Source organism: Sciurus vulgaris (assembly GCF_902686455.1).
Source record: "Sciurus vulgaris genome assembly, chromosome: 13".
NCBI lineage: Eukaryota > Metazoa > Chordata > Mammalia > Rodentia > Sciuridae > Sciurus > Sciurus vulgaris.
Genome location: NC_136474.1, coordinates 11,115,150 through 11,135,843, shown reverse-complemented (window position 1 = coordinate 11,135,843; position 20,694 = coordinate 11,115,150). Strand labels below are relative to the sequence as shown.

The following is a 20,694-nucleotide window of genomic DNA, read 5'->3' as shown; positions in this document are numbered from 1 at the left end:
TTGCAGCATTTTCTTTCCTTGTTTTCTCATATTGTTCAGGTATCAGTGGACCACTGAGATATTGCAGATTTCCTCTATTGACTTACAATGTCCCTGAAGATTTCTACATATATCCCACCTTAGCCTTCAGTAGGCTGAAGTCTTGGAGGAAGTTGATAATACGGTGCTCCACAAGGAAGCTGCCTGTCTAGGAGTGGTGGCCTTCAGGTGGGGTATAATCCCTGCTAGTGGGCAGAGGTGCCTCCACTTGTTGACCAATGGTCATCCAAAGGGGACCTAGGCTGCGGGCTGAGGAAAGGCCTGTTTGGGCCTGAGTCTCTGGTTTTACTATCCTTGTGGGGAAACCTCACCCGGCAGGGAAGACTCACCCGGTGGGGAGGTCTCGCTGGTCAGTTCCCTCCTAGAGGTTCCCCTCAATTTACAGCTACCACCTTGGCTGGGCTGCCTTCCTCTGCAAAGTTCCCAGTTGCCCAGCCCTACCTCCTGGGCCTGGGAGCCTCACCCTTCACAGATGAATCTCCTTAGGCTGCCCCTCCTCAGAGAATCTGCCCACAGGCCTGGAACCTTCGCTCCGCCCTAAGCCTGTCTCTGTGCGGCTCTTCCACCAAGAAGCCTCCTAGATCCTGGGACCCTGCTCTGCACCTAATCACCTGGCTATGCGGCCCCTCCTCTGAGCAGCTACCTGGGGCCTCGTACAATCGCTCTGAGTCCCAGAGACCCGCCACACGCCTCTTCCTCCAGACAGCCGCCCAGTATTCCGGTGTGGTCACTAGGAGTCCAAGAAACTCACTGCATGCCTCCACCTCCCACCAACCACCCATAGCCCTGGACAATCAATCACTCCGAGTCAAGTGACCTGCCCCTTTCCTCCTCCTTCTCCAGATAACCCCCCAGGTGTTCAGGAGCGGTCGCTCTGAGTGGCTCTGAATCCACGTGACCCGCTGCATGGGTCCTCTGGAACTCTGGTGCGGCCACTGAAGACCAAGTGACCCACCGCACTTCTCCTCCAGGCAGCCTCCCTGTGTTCAGGAGCTGTCACTTTAAGTCCAACAACTCATCACTTGCCTTCTCCCCTGAGCAGCCGCCTGGAGCGCTAATGCAGTCACTGCGAGTCCAAACGACCCTCCGCGCTCCTCCTTCTCCTCCTCCTACTCCTCCGGGCAGGCCCCGGTGTTCAGAAGTGGTCTGAGTCCAAACAGCTCGCCACGCAGCCCCTCCTCTGGCAACCGCCTGTAGCTCTGGGTCAGTCACTCCGAATCCAAGTGGCCACACTCCTCCTCCTCCTCCTCAGGGCAGGCCCCGGTGTCCTGAGTCCACACAGCTCTCCTCACCACTCCTCCCCTGGGCAGCCGCCGGAGCCCCAGTGGTTGCTCCAAGTCCCAGCGCTGTGCCGAGCGGCCTCCTTTACGGCACTCCCAGTTGTCCAAGTTCACTGCTCCAGCGGGGGGAGGGGTGTCTCGCCGGCAGCTCTACTTCACAAAGTTTCCTGCGTTCTGGGACCACCGTCCCATCCGGGATGCCTTCCCATTGGGTGAGAGTCACCCGGCTGATTTGAGTTGGTCCCAAGCGTCTCAATATCTCCTCTTTTGAATCCTGAGTTCTGGAGCAACATGAAATGCAGCCACCCTCTAGGCCTCCATCTTGAAAACGAGGGAATTCTTTTAAGAAAAAATTCATAACAAAATTAGCCATTTTTAAGTGACCCATGCAGTGGCATATGAACAGTGTTGTGCAGCTATCACCTGTGTCTGGTTCTAGAACATTTTCATCACCTCCAAAGGAGACCTTAGGGCCATTAATAGTCACTCCCTGTTTTCTTCTCTCCCCAGCCCATGACAGTCATAAATCTACTTCCTGTCCCTGTTGACTTGCCTATTTTAAATATTTCATCTGAATACAATCATACAACATGTGACATTCTGCACCTGACTTCTTTCATTTAACATGGTGTTTTCCAGGTCCAACCACATTGCAACAGTTGATTTCTTTTTCATAGTTGAATAATATTCCACAGTGTGAATCAACCACATTTTGTTTATTCCCCTTCCCTTGGTGGACATTTGGGTTGGTTCCACCTTTCTAACTGTTGTGACTAGTTCTGCTATGAACATTTGTGTAAAAGTATTTGAGCACCTGTTTTCAATTCTCCATTCCTAGGAGTGAAATTGCTGGATCAAATGGCAGCTCTGTGTTTAACTTTTCATGGAACTGCCAAACTGTTCCCAACAAGGCAGGAAATTCAGACCCAGCTTCATGACCACGGTCAGGTATTCTAAGCAACAGGTATATTTGGTCAAAGGCGGAAGAGAGAGTGTCAACCCTGTATTTAATTCATTTACTCATTCATTAATTTAACAAATACTTATTGGACCCTATTCAGAAGATGCTAAGAAACGACTCTGAAGAATTTCCCTCCACGTTGGGATAGTAGGCATAGGCAATTCCAGACTCACAGAGGCTGCCGGAATCTGCAACAGGGCCAGGCAATGCTGCTTCGGGTTTGGCAGGCAGGGCTTTCTTGGAGGAGGTGACACCCACACAGGGATGGGAGGTTGAGGATGGAGGATGAAGACCTGAGGACTCCTTGGTGGGTTCAAGCTCTAGAGCCAACCTGATTCCCCCCAGGAAGCCTTAGTGTCCATGCATAGAAAATGGGCATGACTCCCACCTGCTCCTCACCTCCCTGGACTGGTGCGAATAGGGCGAGGGTGGGCAGGGGCCATGTTCATGATGACCCAGGTTCTGTAAGGCAGGGGAGGGGCCCTGGCCCAGTGGCCCCCACTGCGGGGCTCACAGGTTGCCATGGAAACAGGCCCAGAAAGGCTCTCCATGTGGGGGCATCGCCCTCCTCCCTCTGAGGACAGGGCAGGGGCTTCTGTCTTCCTGCTTCCAAGTGGCAGAGAGGAGGACCTGAGGCTTGTCCAGGGGAGCTTGATTCCCCCAACTCAGAGTCACAGTGTGTGCCAGGGCCACCCAGAGTGGAGGCAGCACTTGGTGCTGCTCCGGGCATTGACCACAGGCCATGGCACCAGGTCAATTCCAACACTGTTGTTATAAAGCCTGCCTCCCAGAGACCAGGACCTAGGGATCTGATGTCACTTCCCCAAAGACACAAGCCAGGGTGCAGAAAAGCTGGGCTGGGCCCTGGCCTGTCACCATCACAGACCAGTTCCTAGTCCCAGGCTGAGGTCTGCTCCCCCTCCCGGACCCTAGCTGGGCTTCCAGATGCACGACCTGAGTAGACCCCCCCCCAGGGAAACCTGTGTTCACACCTGACACACACATGTGCACACACACACACATAGCGCCATTCACCCAAATGGTAACCCCACGGGCTGCCTGGCCCCCTTTCTGGGTCCCTTATCACTCAGGAAAGACAACCCACCAGAGGAGGAAGGGGGTCTCACAGAAGGGACCCTGTGTCCCTTCTGCCACCAAGGCCACCACCAAATTTTTCAGGGCACATTCAAAACCCATCTGGCCTAGCAATTGTTGGGTGGATGTTAAAATCTTTATAACACCCCAGACCATTAGATGATTAGAAGATCAGGGGCCCCTAGGACATCTTGTCATTTTTGGAGTTTCCTTCTTTCAATCAGGATCCACTCCATCCAGGATCAAATGGAATTTGGTAATCAGATTGTGAAATCCTTGATGCCAAATCATGATGATTGATGGGTCTCCCACACCTGGAATTCAGCCTAGAAATGTAGGAGTAGAGTAGCAGCATATTTCTTCCTCCATGTAATCAAAGGTAAAGGGTTTTGCCATGTAGGGTTTGGTGGAATTCAGTATTTTACATAAATCTTCGGTAGTGGTTGCTTAGGGGCGAAGCATCTGACCAAGGCAGAGGAGCAGCGATGTGTATTATTTCATATTCTACATTAACAGAATTCACTGTGAGCAAGGCAATATTGAGAGCATTATTAACATGAGTGAGATTAGGTTCCCTTTTCAGTTTTGTTTTAAAAGGCATATTTTAAGTATGTGGTGTACATGTCCAACTAAGATCTGTTCAGTAGGATTGTGGGGAATTCCAGGGGTTAAAATTATATTCTATTGATTAGAAAATTGAGCAAAGGTGCTAGAAGTATAAGCAGGGGGAATTGTCAGTTTTTAAATGATGAGGTTTACCTTGGTGGCAATGAAGAGGAGTACATAATAGATACAGGCTGAGACCTTCTCTGAACAATGTGCATTGGAGGATGTATCTATGGTAACATGTAAGAATGAATAGGGGTGGAAGGGAGGAAAATTAATTACATCCATATGCCAAAGGCCATTAGGATCTAAACCTCGAGGGTTTATGGTTTCCCAAGTAGAACAAAAGGGTATGCAATGAGATAAATTATTAATGATGAAACAGGTCTGTTGAGAGGAAATAGAAAAGGCTTTCATTAAATAATGAGCATTTTGATAAAAAAATTTTGTGATTCCACAGCATCTGAAAAGAAAGGACAAAAGGATTTTATAGCACCATCAGCATGAGCATTTCCTTCAGTAAATGGTCCAGGAATCTTAGTGTGGCTACATATGTGAACAAGAAATATTGGAACTATGTGATTCTGTAAAAGAGATTGAAGAGTGATAAACAGACATAACAAATTAGAGTCCAAATGAGGTGACAAAATTGCAGAGGAAATATGAGGCATCAATTTGGCTATATACTGAGAATCTGAAATGATGTTTAAGGCAATGGAAAACATACAAAGCGCTAAAGTAATTGCAGTTAATTTGGAACCCTGAGGAGAAGCTTCTGGCTATGTGTAACCATCTGTCCTTTCTTTATCAATGAATATAAATATTATACCCCATTGTTTTCTTCCATTAGTATAGACAGTAATTGTTGGGGGTTGTGCCACGTTGGCGGCGCCAGGATGGCGCCTGATCACATCGGCAGTGAGGAGGTTAATTGACATAAGCACACTCAGGTGATTTTATCATCCACGCACATAACATATGCGCATGTGTTCTCAAGCACTAATTGCCTGCTCTGAGCATCTCGCCTAATCTTTGCGTAAGAGGCGTGGCCCTGCTCTCCGCCTCCTGGAGGTGATATAAGTGTAGGCAGAGCGAGACAGAGGCCAGCAGTCATTAGCAGAAAAGCAGTAGAAGAAGACACACACGCGGCAGCAGCCAGAGGAAAAAACACGCTACAGCAGCCATTAGCAGAAAAGCAGCTAGGACACACAGAGAAGCAGAAGAACGCACGTGGCAGCAGCGAGTAGGGGCAGAGGCAGAAGGCAGATGGCAGAATGGAGAACTGAGACGCATCACTAGGGCACCTTGGGTGGACGTACCCTTAGTTCACAGGATGCAGGACTTTAAGGCGTAGCAAGTCTCTTCCTCTAAGCTCTAAGCAAAGCCTGTCCTTCTCTCAAAGTCTCTCTTAAGCAAAGTCTCTCTCTCTCTCCTCTCAAAGCAAGTAAACCTCATTTCCTCCATCCTCTACAAGTAAACAAGCAAGAAAGCAGTGCACTAAAGAGAAAGATAGAAGTGCATCAGTTTCCACTCCACCACCCATAAGACCCGTGCAAGTTGTTGCTGCAGGCGGTGACAAATATCCACAGATTTTGGAACCGCAAAGAGCCAGCGACAGTAATCCCATTGGAAATCAGAGTAGAGTATATTATAGAAGGAGCATGATAGACTTGACACAATAAGGAAAGGTGTTCATCCAGAAGTGCATGGAAAGAAATAGGAGCTAAAAAGCCTGTTAATATAGCTTGATAAAGAAAACTGTAAATACTGTAAATGTAAATTCTTTCCATAAGACAAAGTACATGAACATCTGTTCCTGTAAGATCGAGTGTAAGAGGTAGATGTAAGTGATAAAATGCAATTTTGACTATCTGAGATCAATTGAGCATACATACAGCATAAGGGAGAACATTTCTTTCTGAAAATTGAGGAGAGTATAACAACTCTATTTTACTCAAGCCTTGCCTATAAATGGCAACAACTGCAATGAAGGCATAAGGATTTCCAGTAAAGATTAGTAGAGATAAAGGAATTTTGAGTGTTGGGAGTCCACCTATATAACCATAGATAATTTCTCATTAAAGAGTTGTAGGAAGTGTAGTAGGTAACTGGAAAAAAATGGTGGGATTATGTTGCTTTTTTAACATCTTAGATGTCACAGTAAGAGTGTTTTGTGAGATTCAGAGGCAACTGTGGGCATTTAATGAGAATAAGAGCCCACAATGAAGGTAATATGTCTGTGTTAGAGGCAAAGTGAGGACACAATGTGAGAACCAGAGGCCACAGGAATATATTTTGTCAGTGACATACCCCAAGTGAGGATAATGTGATTATCCAAGGACATAGTAAAGGTGTTTTGTAAGTGTCAAAGGCCACAGTGAGTGATTTGGGTGAGTATAGGCCACAGTGAGTATATTATTTGAGTATCAGAGACCTCATTGACGATACTATGTGAGTTTGAAAGGTCACACTGAAAATATTGTGATTGTGGCAGAAGTCATAATGAGAGTGTTATGTGAGTGGCAGTGATCACAGGAGTGTATATTATGAGTGTCAGAGACAAAGTGAGGATATTATGTGAGTGTGAGAGGCCACAGGAGGGTATTATGTGAGTGTCAGAGATGAGCATATGATGAGAGACTTCAGTTCATTATTATCTGGCTCCAGTGCTTCTGGACCTGTGGGAGGAGAGGAAGGAAGAGCATGGGAGAGCAGAGCAAAGCTGCTCAGTTCACAGTAGCAGGGAAACAGAAAAAAGCCAGGGACAAGATGTAGTCCCCAGGGTCAAACCCCCAAAACACACTCCCTTCAACAGTCCCCTCTCCTTGAGTTCTTTTCTTTTCCGTTTCTGTATTTAGTTCTAGCATTGAATTCAGGGGTGTTTTACCACTGACTTATACCTCCAGATTATTAATTAATTAATTAATTAATTAATTAATAGAGAAAGAGTCTAATGTGCTGAGGCTGAAGGTGCTGTGATAGTCATGCTTTAGCTTGTGAAATCACTGGGATCACTGGTGTGTGCCACTGTACCCAGCTCAACCCCATATGTTCCCCTCCACTTCCCTGTAGTTCATTCAGCTATGACTCCATCGATGGATTAATCTTCTGGTGAAATCAGAGCCCCCAAAAGTCCACTTCTGAAAATCCCTGCAGTGGGAGTCAGACTTTCAACACAGGAACGTTTGGGGGATATTCCAGATTGAAACCACAACAAGGAGGGATTGGGATCATGTCCCATGACCACACTGGGGAAGTGGCAGCCTCAATTGAAGAAGTTGGGGAGGACTTCTGAAGAGGGGAGATTCAGCAGCATGGAATCTGCAGTGTGCAGGAGGAAGTGATTTCCTGTGGGTGAGCCCCAAGGTGCCCTGAAAGATAAACTGGCCTTTGTGTCAGGAGCACAGGGCACCAGGCATACTAGCTAAGGGACCCAGCATTAGAAAGAGCTGTACTGATACAGGAACAGTGTGGTATATGCCTGGAATCCCAGCTACTCAGGAGGCTAAGGAAGGAGGATCATGAGTTTGAGTCCAGCATGGGCATTTTAAATAAATAAATTAATAATAATAATAATAATAATAACTAAAAAAATAAAAATTTAAAAAAGAAAGAAAAAACAAAAAAGAAAAAAACCACAAAGATGAAAAATACCTAATCACTAATGTGTAGCAGTTACATATTTACCAAATAATGGACTCAAAAGAAATAGATGTTTGAAGAGTGCTTTATATATTAAAAATTGCTTTATGTTTTAAATAATATTAATAATAATAATAATAATAGATCTAAAGAAGTAGCTCAGTGGTAGAGTGCTCCTGGATTCAATATCCAGTTCCACAGAAAAAAGGAAAGGAAAGAAAAGGAGAGAAAAGTAAAAGGAAAGAATCTAGGTTTATTATAGGTGCATACCTATAATCCAGTGACTCAGGAGACTGAGGCAGGAGGATCACAAGTTCAAGGCCAGTCTTAGCATTTTAGTGAGGCCCTAAGCAACTTAGTGAGACCCTGTTTCAAAATAAAATCTAAAAATAAAAATAAAATATAAAATTAAAATATGAAAAGTGCAGTGAAAACCATCTCTGGTTTAATATTCAGTACTGAAAAAAAAGTCTCTGTATTATGTATAATTATAATACACCAATAAAATCTATGTGGAAAAAGGAAAGAAAGTAAATGAGCAACCAAGATGGATTTTAAAAGGCAATAAAGATCCCCCCCCCCCAGCTCTCTGGCCATGTTAACTGCTGCAGTTGTTTGGGGGCCCTTCCATACCTAACAGAGGAAGATGGTGCTGCAGAGAAGAACAAGTCTCTGGAGGTCATCAATGCTAAGCTCCAGCCTGTTATGCAAACTAAATAGGATGTGCTATGGTACAATCAGGCACTGAAGATGGCCAGATTGGGAAAAGTGAGATAAACTGATCACCTGCACCAACGACTGTCCATCACTGAGGAAACCTGAAATATGCCATGTTGGCCAGAATTGGTGTTCCTCACCACAGTGGCAATAATAGAGAATTGGGCGCAGCATGTGGGAAACACTACAGAGCAAGCATGCTGTCTGTCATTGATCCAGATGACTCTGATATAATTAGAACCAGGCCTCAACTCTCAAAGATTCTTCAGATTCAGGGGAAAGGCCAGCTATAGAACAACTTAGAGACCTGTAAGATGTGGAGAGTCAGCTTTTAATTCTTTTTTTTATGGCTCAGGGACTGAACTTCATTCCTAGTAGGCAAGCATTCTGCCACTGAACTTCATCCCCAGCACTCTACAACTTCTTTCTCACACACACACACACACACACAAATAAAAGCAAAACAGAAAAAAACTTGAGACAGGGTCTTGCTAAATTGTCCATGAGGGCCTCAATCTTGAAATCTCCCTGCCTCAGCAACCAGAGGAACTGGAATTACAGGCATATACCACTATGCCCAGTGACTGAGAGGTTTAAGTCAGGAACATGGGGAAAAAAAAAATGGAAATATTTGGAGCATTTTAGTCAAATACAGTAGGAATTGAGAAGAACTGGAAATTTGATAAGAACTCATAAAATGGGAGAAAGAGCAGAATCCAGACCAGAACCAGGCAGAACCAGGTAGGTTACAGAGTAGAAAAATAGCTCAAAGACAATAAGCCAAAGTAGAATCTGCTAGCCTGCAAGTGTTAGTTTTATACTGAAACATGATCTTTCTCTCCACAGACATGACAAATAATTTTCACAATATGCCTGTAGTCCATTAATGTGCATGAATGAAACACTCAGACTCTTAATTCCAGACAAGTATTTAAGATATAGAGCAGTAAGATAAACACATACAATTTTCTTATTGGTACTGGAAATTAAACTCAGGGGTGCTTTATCACTGAACTACATCCCCAGTTCTCCCACATGCCTTTTTTGAAAATTTTGAGACAGGGTCTTACTAAGTTGCTTAAGGTCTCACTAAACTGCTGGGGGCTAGCCTCAAACTTGCATTCCTCAGCCTTAACCTCCCAAGTCTCTGGGATTGCAAGTGAGTGCCCCTGTCTCCTGTTAGTCATATGTCTATTTATAAACAATGAATTGATGATATTTAATTTTTTACTGTTCATGTTATTAGACTGAAACAATCCTGAATCATATTTTGAAATTTTTTCTTGTATTTTGATTCTATTTAGTGACAAACGTAAGACTCCTGACCCTAAGCACAGTTTTAAGTTGGTGTCCTCAGAGTTTTTACCAAGATTGTGATTAAACATGAAGGTAGTGAGAGTGAAGGAACATTCCTGTGCATCTGTGTTTCAGTTTCATGATCCCAAAAATAAATAACCTCTTTGGTATTTGGCTTCTTGTTTGAATATCCACCAGAGATTTCATGGTTTTATTCTTGGAAAATAAACAATTACCTGTCCTCTTGAAGATAGACTGAGTCACTGGAAAAGTTCCGGGTCATATGTTGTGGACAGAAGCATGCATGCCTTGTCTAGGCAAGTTCATTTATGTGATGGCATAAGAAAATGCAAAAGAACAGGAATGGGGGCACGTGCCTGTAATCCTAGTTATATGGGAGGCTGAGTCAGGAGGATCACAAGTTTGAGGACAGTCTCAGCAACTCAGCAAGAACTTGTTTCAAAATAAAATTAAAAAGGGAAGTAATTCAATGTCACAGAGCTTGACTGGCAGGTATGAGAGTCTGGGTTCAACATCCAGAATTTGGATGGGGGTGATTTGGGTTCTTACATATGATCAAATCAAGGAAGAGTCTCTGTTGGTCAGGAGTCAGATATTGTGAAATGCCCACCATCCCAGGTGATGAGAATCCTTCACTTCTGGAGATTCTGTGAATTCCATTTTATGTTAGGGTATGAAGAAATGTGGTAAAAGTCAGAAACCCAATATCTGAAGGTCCTGCCTCCCTAGGTGAACTAATCATCTCTCCCCACTGAGGTCTTCTCACATGCTTGGAGACAGCACATATTCCTGAGTTCACACATTCTTGGAGACAGAGGGCACATCTTCCAGCCCTTTGTCAAAAAAGAGGTTTTGGTACTCAATGCATCCATAATCTTCTCTTACATTTTACCTAAGGAGGGAATAGGGGGTCACTACCATAAAAGGTTTGCTTTCTTCCATGTTAAAAACTTGGAAATTTCTCCTGGGTGATAAATCACACAACTAGGTTACCTGTCACTGTGGTTGGATCTGGATTGTCCCCAAAGCTTTTGTTTTGAAGACTTGGTCTTAAATGCAGCCGGGTACAGAGCTGGGGTCTTCAGGAGGTGACTGAATCACTAGGGGTCTGACCTCATAATGAATGAGTCAGACTGTCCCTGGTGAATTTACAACTTCATGGGTTACTGGAGGGGGTGGAATCTTTAGAGGTGGGGCTGAAATGGAGGAAAGGGGACATTTAGGATATGCCCTTAAAGGCTATATTGGGCACCTGGCCTCTGCTTTTTGGTCACCATGAAGTGAGCAGTTTTGCTCTGCTCTGTGCTCACTGCCATGTTCTGCCTTGCCATGGGCCCAGTGAAATGGGTCCAAGCATGACAGTGTTTCTGAAACCAGAAGTCAAAATAAATCTTGTCTCCTTTAAATTGATTTACCTCAGTTATTTTGTCACAGCAGTGGATTAACACACCGGCTGAAATGGATTAAGGGAAAGGTAAAAGGTATAGAATAGAAACCTAAATTAAAACTTCAGAGGTAAATCTCATCTGTCAGTCTTTTAATTAGTAATGGAGGGAAGCTGGGGAAATGAAACCCCTGCTTTTAAATTCAGCTATGTCTTACCCTGGAGGTCCAACTTGCCTATAAATGATAGGAAATCATTTCTAATTTCTTTGAAAGGATTTTAGCTGAAGTTTTTATGTGCAGTCTAAATACAAATATTCCTGGAGGGAAATAAAACTGAGTTTATATAAGAAATGTTTTGTCATTCATTCCTTTATCATTTGGTCTTTTTAACATAGTTCTTGGCAAGTTCTGTGTCTAGTAAATGCATGGCAGAACAAGGAAAAGAAAGGGTGGATCACAGGGTGTTGTAGACACAGAAGGCATGTGTGACACTACCGAGTTGTGGACTCCTACAGGGGGTTTACTGAGGTGACCAAAAAGAACAGAGGGTGGCCACCACACCTGCTGCTCATTACACATGGACTTGTGGTTAGTTCTGGCAGCAGAGGTGGTGGGAGACCTGGGGTCCACTCACTTGTGCTTCCTGGCCTGCATTTGTCATTGAGTCATGACCTTCAAAGTGAATAATACTGCCTATGTGTCCAGAAAGTTTGGTGCTGGACAACCTCTGTAATTATCCACTTGAAAGGATACAGAACTTATAATATACTGATTTTTCCACTATATTTTATTAAGAGAAATGGCTTTATTTCGCCTAAGGTTTTGCTTTAGGATTTTTCATTTAAAAGTCTCTGTCCTAGTTTAATAAAGATTTTTTTGTCATAACTCCTATTTTTAGTATTATTTTAGCAAACTATTCAATATACTCAAATTAAAAAATAACACGTTATTTGAAGATCAGTTGATCCTAGTCAATTCTTCATGATCATTGTGCTTATCAACCCCTTCAGAACAGGAGGAATCTATAGTGAGAGTTTTCACTTCAGTGCCTGGCCTCATTACTGTGGATCAAAACCTGACCAGGAAAGATGGGTTTGTTGACCAAGGAATTCATCACCTTTAATTCAGAATTAAAATGTGAGTTTAAAAAAGGAACATAGATTCTGTCTCCTTGCTGCCTACTCCAGCCACTCTAATAACCACCCTAGACTTGCCAGTCTACTTTTCTAGACTTTGTTTCTATTGTCTTCTTTATAAGTTTTGGCTAAGTAAGATTAGACTCTGCTCTTTGAAAACACACCACAAATTGTCTGTCAGCATTACTCTTTGCTATCTGTGTCTATAAAATGACTATTCTTAACATGTCTGAAATTCAAAAGTTCTATTGAAATGTCCAATCTTGATTTGGAGTTGACTTTTGACATGAAGCACTTCTGTGAAGCAACAGCATATTATCTGTACCCTTAATATTATATCATGAGTGACTTTCTTCCATGCATTTCTTAAATACTAAAGTATGAAGACAGAAACTCTCCCAGAGATTAATGTAAAACACTTAATGTTATCTAGTGTCAGAAAATATTTACTGAAATTGAGTTTCTTTTAAAATATTAACTTAAACTGGGTATGCCTGTAATCCTGAGGCATGAGGATTACAAATTCAAGGTCAGTGGGGGCAAGTTAGTGAGACCCTGACTCAATAAAAACAAACAGGGCTGAGGATATTGTTTGGTGGCAAAATGCCCTGTGTTCATACCCTAGTAATGCAGAAAACAAAAATTAAAATTTATATAAATAAAAAGCATTTATATGTATATATTTGGTGGTGTTAGAAATTGAAACCAGTGCCTGCACATGCTAGGGAAGCACTCTAACCCTGAGCTACATTCCAACCTACTTAATATGGTTTTGATAAATTTATGTTATAATAAAGAATACCTTTACAGTTTTAAAACCATAGAAGAGTAATCATAATTTTAGTCAGTCATCATTTTCTTTATTGTAGGCATTACATTAGAAATGGTTATTGTTCTATAAAAAGCTTAATTTGTTGACATTTTTGTAACTTATTTTAAAACAGTCTATCAATATTAAATCTTGTATAATTTCCAAGTTACAATTAATACCATCTCTGTAAAACATAAGGGGCTGACCAAATAAATTCAAATTTTCTACTAGTGTTCCTAAATTGCATTTGGCATATAGCTTATTAAAACAGGGCTTCTAAGACGTGGGCCTTTCTTTTCAGACTCACTTCCTGCTGTTTCTCCTCATACCCAGTACATCATACAATGTAATACACAGTTGCTTAATGAGTCAATCAACTATACTTTTTACTTCTTCCCCTGAATGTTTACATATTGTGGAAATTCCAACGCACTACTTTTCAACTGAGTGGCCACCACCAGAAGGTGACTGTGCTAGGTTTTGTGCTACTGATAACCTTCTCACAACCTATTTGGACAGAAATGTCAACACAAATTAAATGTGAACACAATTGTCAGAGTAGCAATAACAAGATAGTACAGGCAGGTGACACCAAAGAATAAGAAGGACTGGCCTTCACAAATTTGAGGTCAGCTAGGCAACTTAGTGAGACCCTGTTTCAAAATTAAAAATAGGCTGTGGTTGTAGTCAAGGGGTAGTGTGCTCATCTAGCAAGGCTGAAGCCCTGGGTCCTATCTCCAGCAGTATCAAAAACAAAAGAGAAGAAGAAGAAAAAGAACTGGTTAATTTAGCCTATGTGAATTTGACTAAATGAAGAATAAGTGATATCGATGACTTTAAATTTTTTTCTCTTCTTCATGTCCTCCCAGGTCTTAGACTACTTAAAAAATAAATTTTTAAAAGAATGAATTTTGTACACTTTAAATATAATTTGTGTAATTTAATACCACATTAACATACAATCAGGAACTTGTGACTTCTCCAGTGAGCAAAGGGATTTTTTGTACTCTTTCTTTATTAAAATGACTTAGCCAGCTGAAGAAGGAAAAGCAGATGTAGGCATCAGTAGTGGCTAACATCCTTTATCAGGCAAGGTATTTTATTTTATTTTATTTTTTATTTTATTTTATTGTAAACAAATGGGATACATGTTGCCTCTCTGTTTGTACATGGCGCAAAGGCATACCATTTGTGTAATCATAAATCCACATACAGTAATGTTGTTTGATTCATTCTGTTATTTTTTCCCCTTCCCCCCACCCCTCCCACCCCTCCCACCCCTCTTTACCCTCTATACAGTACTTTCTTCCTCCATACTTGCCCCCCTCCCTAACCCTAACTCTAACCCTAACACTAACCCTTCCCTCCCCCCCATTATGTGTCATCCTCCACTTATTAGCGATATCATTCGTCCCTTGTCTTTTTGAGATTGGCTTATCTCACTTAGCATGATATTCTCCAATTTCATCCATTTGCCTGCAAATGCCATAATTTTGTCATTCTTTATGGCTGAGTAATATTCCATTGTGTATATATACCACAGTTTCTTTATCCACTCGTCAATTGAAGGGCATCTAGGTTGGTTCCATAGTCTGGCTATTGTGAATTGAGCAGCTATGAACATTGATGTGGCTGTATCTCTGTAGTATGCTGATTTTAGATCCTTTGGGTATAGGCCAAGGAGTGGGATAGCTGGGTCAAATGGAGGTCCATTCCAAGTTTTCTAAGGAATCTCCACACTGCTTTCCAGAGTGGCTGCACTAATTTGCAGCCCCACCAGCAATGTATGAGTGTACCTTTCTCCCCACATCCTCGCCAACACCTGTTGCTTGTATTTTTGATAATAGGCAAGGTATTTTAAAGTGAATTCTCATAAACTGAGAAACAAGACTGAAAACAACCGTATAAATGTCATTGATAATGTATTGTCAAATGAAGTAATAAGGAGGGACCTACTTTATGTTTATTTATCATATATGAAAATATACTATAGCTTAAAGTTATTAGAGATTATATTTGATCTAATTTCCACTTGGATGTATACTGTACAAACACATTTTATTTATTTGTTTGTTTAGTTTATTTCCTGCAGTGCTGGGGATTGAACCCAGGGCCATGTGCCTGTGAAGCAAGCACTCTACCAACTGAGTTATCTCCCCAGACCAATGTTTATTTTATTTTTTGAGAATTTATTATTTAATTCAGCAGTTCTTTCTTTAGGAACATCTTTAAACAATTACACATTCAAGTACACTTACATTGGAAATGTGAATTGTTACATTTACCTTGTCATATTTTCTCAATAAAAACATATTTTGAAATACAGAAGATTTTCTTGCTTATACCAACAAGAGGACACTGGAATTCAAAAAGATTGAATGCTCATGGAACAGTATCTTTCAAAAAATAACTGTGGACTGCCTATTGAAATGGCCATCAGTTTTGCCACTGCTAACAACACATGTGGCTTTTATAATACTCCAAAACTGAGAGAAAAGTAAAACTTTTATTACTCTCCACTTGTGCCTTACAAAACACAGGACTGGAACACAGAGCACATGGGTGAGCATTGGGGTGACATGTAGGGGGCGCCTCACTGGGAGGATCCAGGTGCCCACTGTTTCAGATGCTGCACTCCTTCATGCCCATGAAGTCTTCATCCTGGGTCTCTTCTAAAAAGACTCAAAAAACCGACTTACACTCACATACACACACAAATACAAAATATTTACATTTTAAATTCTTATTTTTTGAGATGGCTTGAGAAAAACTGGCATACAGGTTTCCTGTGGGATTAGGCATTTCTCATTATTTCTTGGTTTATTGCTTCCTTGTTGGGCGTTCAGCTTAATAAACACATAGTAAGTTCTAATCACAAGTGAAGAAAAATGAAGGGACATGACAAAACACAGCACACTGGAGACACTTTTTCAAATATTTTCTCCAAAAAACAATGGTCCATTTGACTTATTTTGATTTGGGTGCCATTCAAACTGTATGAAAAAAAAAAAAAATCTTAGTAACTAAATGAAGACTGGGTTCCATTTAAAAAACAAAACAAAACAAAAAAAACAGCCTGCAGTGTATGTCTTCACTAACTTTTTACATGGATTCAAGGTTTAATTCTACTTGTATACAGCATGTTTATTTTCATCTACTGCATTAGAGATCACAGTGTATGCATGTGTACAGTTTAAGGTCTAATAGAAAATGTCTGTCTCATAATATGATCTTGAAAACTCATAAATTACAGCCCACTTTGTACATGATTATGAGGATGCATGCAATCATCTTCAAAGCTGTGGCCATCCACACTCAGAACAATTCACCTGGCACCTTGTTGAGACTTCACCTTCCTCCCATGGCGTTTGTCTTCAGGTGAATCACGTGGCAACCCAGAGGCCAGCGCTCAGCACCAATGGTCAGTGTTGCCCCCATCTTCTCACTGGGATCCCGTCACCAACACCTGCTCAACCCCACAAGAGCCTTCCCGGCACCCGGCCTCAGCCACAGGATATCACAGTGAAGCGCTTAGAAATGCAAGACATGTTGTGGAGCACAATGCCCAGGAGGAAGACCAAGACACAGGATGCCAAGATGACAGTGCACATGCCCAACCAGGTGGAGCTTTTCACCACACCCCCCCCCCGGCCTGGCTCCTCAGCCGCCGCCTCCTGTGGAGCCCCGCCTTGCAGTGGCTGCTGTTCCGCAGGGATGGACACCACGGTGACGGACTTCTGCTCGCTCCCGGGGAGCAGGAGGCAGCCCATGTCTCCCGGCAGCAGTGTGCGCTCCTTAGAGATGGGCAGGGGAAGCCTGTAGCTCCCGTTGCTGGGAAGTTTGATGAAGACCTGGGTGTGCTAGGAAGTTTGCAGAATGGCGGTGACGGCCAGGACCTCAGGGTCCTCGGGCAGCTGCGACACAGAGAAGCCCGGTGGCAGCTTGGTGATGGCGCAGCATCAGGGGCACCTCATGTCCTTCTGGCTTGTCCTCATCTGCTGGAGGCACACCGAACAGCAGGTGTGCTTGCAATCCAGCAGCTTGGGCCTTCGCCAGGGGCTATAGTACTTGAAGCAGATCTGACATTCCAGCAAAGAATCCTGCTACACCGTCTCCACGGGAAGACGCGCGGGGCCAAGGCCAAGGGGAAAGAGCTGGTCTTCGCAGGCCTCCGCTCAGTTTTTTCCAGTGCTTCCAAGGTACCACGCAGCTCACAGGCATCTAGCATTCGTGGGCGTGTTCATTTGACCCCTCGGCGCTGGCTACAGGGGCGGTGGCGACTGTAGCATCGCGGGGTAGTCCGGGCGCGCCCGCCCCACTCAGCCAGATGCGCGCTGTGGCCGGCGGCGGCCTTCTTCTCCCGCCGCACGCTGCAGGCAGCGTGGGCAGCCCGGTGGCAGCACCTGCAGCCCACCTGCACGCCAGGCTCTTCCTGTGGCGATCCACCTTCCCAGCCACCCTCCGCATCCCAGGTTGGATATCGCCCCAGGCGCTGGACACAGAGCGGGAGCTTTTTGTCCAATGTTTATTTTTAACATTAAACATGGCAGAAATTTCTGAAGTATTCACTTAAGATTATGATTTTAGATTCCTAGGTCCTTGATCCATTTTGAGTTGAGTTTTGTGCAGGGTGAGAGATATAGATTTAGTTTCATTCTGTTGCATATGGATTTCCAGTTTTCCCAGCACCATTTGTTGAAGAGGCTATCTTTTCTCCATTGCATATTTTTGGCACCTTTGTCTAGTTTGAGAAAATTGTATTTATTTGGGATTGTGTCCGTGTCCTCCATTCTGTACCATTGATCTACCTGTCTATTTTGGTACCAATACCATGCCGGTGTTGTTAATATTGCTTTGTAATAGAGTTGAAGATCTGGTATTGCGATACCCCCTGTTTCGCTCTTTCTACTGAGGACTTCTTTAGCTATTCTGGGTTTCTTATTCTTCCAGATGAATTTCATAATTGCTTGCTCTATTTCTGTAAGGTACACAATTGGGATTTTAATTGGAATTGTAATGAATCTGTATAGCACTTTTGGTAGTATGGCCATTTTGACAATATTAATACTGCATATCCAAGAACATAGGAGATATTTCCATCTTCTAAGACTTTCTTTAATTTCTTTCTTTAGTGTTCTGTAATTCTCATTGTAGAGGTCTTTCACCTCTTTTGTGAGATTGATTCCCAAGTATTTTATTTTTTTCGATGCTATTGTGAATGGGGTAGTTTTCCTAATTTCTCTTTCTGAAGATTCATCAATTATGTATAACAATGCATTGGATTTATGAGCATTGATCTTGTAACCTGCTACTTTACTGAATTCACTTATGAGTTCTAAGAGTTTTCTGGTGGAATTTCCAGGTACCTCTAAATATATAATCATGTCATCAGCAAACAGGGATAGTTTGAGTTCCTCTTTTCCAATTCGTATCCCTTTAATTTCTTCGGTTTGTCTAATTGCTCTGGCTAGAGTCTCAAGTATAATATTGAATAGAAGTGGTGAAAGAGGGCATCCCTGTTCCAGTTTTTAGGGGAAATGCCTTCTGTTTTTCACCATTTAGAATGATATTGGCCATGGGCTCAGTGTAGATGGCCTTTACAATGTTAAGGAATGTTCCCACTATCCCAATTTTCTCTAGTGTTTTGAGCATGAAGGGATGCTGTATTTTATCAAATGCTTTTTCTGCATCTATTGAAATAATCATGTGATTCTTAACTTTTAGTCTGTTGATATGGTGAATGACATTTATTGATTTCCAGATGTTGAACCAACCTTGCATCCCTGGGATAAAACCCACTTGACCGTGCTGTACTATCTTTTTAATATATTTTTGTATGAGGTTTGCTAAAATTTTGTTGAGAATTTTTGCATCGATGTTCATTAAGGGTATTGGTCTGAAATTTTCTTTCCTTTATGTGTCTCTGGTTTAGGTATCAGGGTGATAATGGCTTCATAGAATGGGTTTGGGAGGTTTCCCTCCTCTTCTATTTTATGGAATACTTTGAGAAGTATTGGAATGAGCTCTTCTTTAAAGGTTTTGTAGAACTCGGTTGAGAACCCATCTGGTCCCGGACTTTTCTTTGTTGGTAGGCTTTTGATGACCTCTTCTATTTCATTGCTTGAAATTGATTTATTTAAGTTGTGTATGTCCTCCTCGTTCAGTTTAGGTAATTCATATGTCTCTAGAAACTTGTTGATGTCTTCGAGGTTTTCTGTTTTGTTGGAGTATAGATTTTCACAATAGCTTCTAACTATGTTTTGTATTTCACTTGTGTCTGTTGTGATATTTCCTTGTTCATTCCGAATTTTAGTAATTTGAGTTTTCTCCCTCTTTCTCTTTGTTAGTGTGGCTAAGGGTTTATCAATTTTGTTTATTTATTCAAAGAACCAACTATTTATTTTGTTAATTTTTCTGATGGTTTCTTTTGTTTCAATTTCATTTATTTCAGCTCTGATTTTAACTATTTCCTGTCTTCTACTTTTGGTGTTGGTCTGCTCTTCTTTTTCTAGGACTTTGAGCTGTAGTGTTGAGTCGTTTATTTGTTGATTTCTACTTCTTTTGTTGAATGCACCCCATGAAATAAATCTTCCTCTAAATACTGCTTCCATAATGTTCCAGAGATTTTGATATGATGTGTCTTTGTTCTCATTTACTTCTAAGAATTTTTTTATTTCCTTCCTGATGTCTTCTGTTATCCATTCATCATATAATAGTGTATTATTTAATCTCCAGGTATTGGAGAAGTTTCTGTTTTTTATTCTGTCATTTATTTGTAATTTCAATCCATTATGATCTGATAGAGTACAAGTTAGTATCTCTATCTTCTTGTATTTTCTAACAGTAGCTTTGTGGCATAAGACATGGTCTATTTTAGAGAAGGATCCATGTGCTGCTGAGAAGAAAGTGTATTTGTTCTTTGTTGGATGATATATTCTGTATAAGTCGGTTAAGTCTAAATTGTTGATTGTGTTATTGAGGTCTATGGTTCCTTTATTCAATTTTTGTTTGGATGATCTATCCAGCGGTGAGAGAGGTGTGTTAAAATCGCCTAGTATTACTGTGTTCTTGTCTATTTGATTTCCGGAATTGAGAAGGATTTGTTTGACGTACATGGATGAGCCAATGTTCGGGGCATAGATATTTATGACTGTTATGTCTTGCTGATTTATGTTTCCCTTAAACAGTATGTAATGTCCTTCTTTATCCCTTCTGACTAGTTTTGGCTTGAAGTCCACATTATCTGAAATGAGGATGGATACTCCAGCTTTTTTGCTGTGTCCGTGTGCATGGTATGTTTTTTCCCATCCTTTCACTTTTAGTCTATGGGTATCTCTTTCTATGAGATGAGTCTCTTGCAGGCAGCAAATTGTTGGATTTTTCTTTTTAATCCATTCTGCCAGTCTATGTCTTTTGATTGATGAGTTCAGGCCATTAACATTCAGGGTTATTATTGTGATATGATTTGTATTCCCAGTCATTTGACTCATTTTTGTTTTTTGACATGATATGGTTTCTCCTTTATTTGGCTATTTCTTTAGGCTAGTTCCTCCCATTGCTGATTTGCATCATTGTTTTTCATCTCTTCCTCATGGAATATTTTGCTGAGAATGTTCTTCAATGCTGGCTTTCTTTTTGTAAATTCCTTTAGCTTTTGTTTATCATGGAAGGATCTTATTTCGTCGTCAAATCTGAAAGTAAGTT

At 41.9% G+C, this 20,694-nt stretch overlaps 1 pseudogene across 1 annotated transcript; it reads right to left on the bottom strand.

Moving 5' to 3' along the window:
• Positions 1–16,200: 16,200 nt before the first annotated feature.
• LOC306642655 (E3 ubiquitin-protein ligase RNF152-like) lies at positions 16,201–17,211 on the bottom strand (annotated as a pseudogene). Its single transcript has 2 exons — positions 17,206–17,211; positions 16,201–17,093 (listed from the first exon to the last, which is right to left on the bottom strand). The product of its transcript is annotated as an E3 ubiquitin-protein ligase RNF152-like (transcript).
• Positions 17,212–20,694: the final 3,483 nt, after the last annotated feature.